At 42.9% G+C, this 1,425-nt stretch overlaps 1 non-coding gene across 1 annotated transcript; it reads right to left on the bottom strand.

Annotated features, from left to right (window-relative positions):
- Window positions 1-460: 460 nt before the first annotated feature.
- On the bottom strand, window positions 461-532 carry TRNAS-GGA (transfer RNA serine (anticodon GGA)). The gene has a single exon. It is a non-coding gene; the product is annotated as a tRNA-Ser (tRNA).
- Between the last annotated feature and the right edge of the window lie 893 nt (window positions 533-1,425).

The following is a 1,425-nucleotide window of genomic DNA, read 5'->3' as shown; positions in this document are numbered from 1 at the left end:
CTGCAGAGATAACCTGCTGAGTGTGATACTTTAAAGCTTGGGGCTTTGGAATGTCGAATTAAGAGACAGAGAGAAATGATGGGCTGGGAAGAGGAAGACAGTTGCTTATTTTAAGTGGTTTTCACTCCAGGCTGCTCATAATTTAAGCAGTAATATTTTAGCCTGATAACGTTTTTGTTAATCACTCTCTCCCCTGAGTCATTCTGATCCCTGAGGCAGGGAGCCAGTTTCTTCCACAGAAAGGTTATTGCTTCTCTTAATATTCTGGGGAATGGGGATATCTTGAGGGCTGGTGAGGGAGAAGGAAGAGCATGCCAAAGCAAGAAAGTGAAAGTGAAGTCGCTCAGTCATGTCCGACTCTTTGGGACCCCATGGACTGTAGCCTACCAGGCTCCTCCTTTCATGGGATTCTCCAGCCAAGAGTACTGGAGTGGGTTGCCATTTCCTTCTCCAGGGGACCTTCCCGACCCAGGGATCGAACCTGGGTCTCCCGCATTCCAGGCAGATGCTTTAACCTCTGAGCCACCAGGGAAGCCCAGAGCATGCCAAGTGCTAGGACAAATAATTCTCTGTCTTCTAATGGGTGTCATTTCCAAGTCTTAACAATTATCCAACAATTTAATTCAAACGTTTGTTTTGAGCAGATATCCAGCGTCCCTATCCATCTGCCTATCCATATCTATGTCTCTATCTATCTATCTATTATCACTCTGCCTATCCGTGCTGTATTCTGTTAGACCATAGAATGCAAATATGAAACCTCAAGACAGTTTCTTTCCTTAAGGACCTCATGTCATGAGCACAAAACATGACGATGAGCATGATGTGTTTTCAAACTACTGCCTGTATAAAACTCTGTTTTCTTCTTTGCTCACTACATATGAAGTTGATTTGAAAAGATATTGGTATTGCTTCTGTGAAAAGCATTTGTTGGTTTTAGTAAATTCTGCATCGTATTTTCCAAAGGGAACATTGCAGTGGGAGAGGTTTCTGGCCGAAGTTTGTTAGAAGTGCTGCCAAAGTGTGAAATCAGCCAAGGTTTCTTTGGTGCCCTTCCAACCTCCCTTACTACTGGCTCTCAAATCTTCAGTGCCTTCAAACTGTCCCCCACTTTTCCAAGCCTTCTTCCAATTGCATCTCACCCAGATATGCCTTACTTAGGAGGTTCTTGGTTTGAGTTTTCCTATTTAGTCTTTTGCTGGTCAAAATGTATCTATACTCTTTTTCAGAAGACTTGGAGAGACTAACCCTCTGGAGATACACACTGGTTCAAGATATATTTAAGTAGAGGGAAGCGCTATTTGCCTCTGTTTAATTCTACTATCCATGCATGAAGGATGGGGTTTCTTCTCCTTGCACCAGATCATTAGAAAAGTAGCCTATCCCATTGGTTTTCTTTACCATCTTTCTCTAAGTCCAATTCCA

Source organism: Bos taurus, chromosome X, assembly GCF_002263795.3.
Source record: "Bos taurus isolate L1 Dominette 01449 registration number 42190680 breed Hereford chromosome X, ARS-UCD2.0, whole genome shotgun sequence".
Classification (NCBI taxonomy): domain Eukaryota; kingdom Metazoa; phylum Chordata; class Mammalia; order Artiodactyla; family Bovidae; genus Bos; species Bos taurus.
The sequence above is the reverse complement of the archived record's forward strand: the minus strand, read 5'-3'. Positions and strand labels throughout refer to the sequence as shown.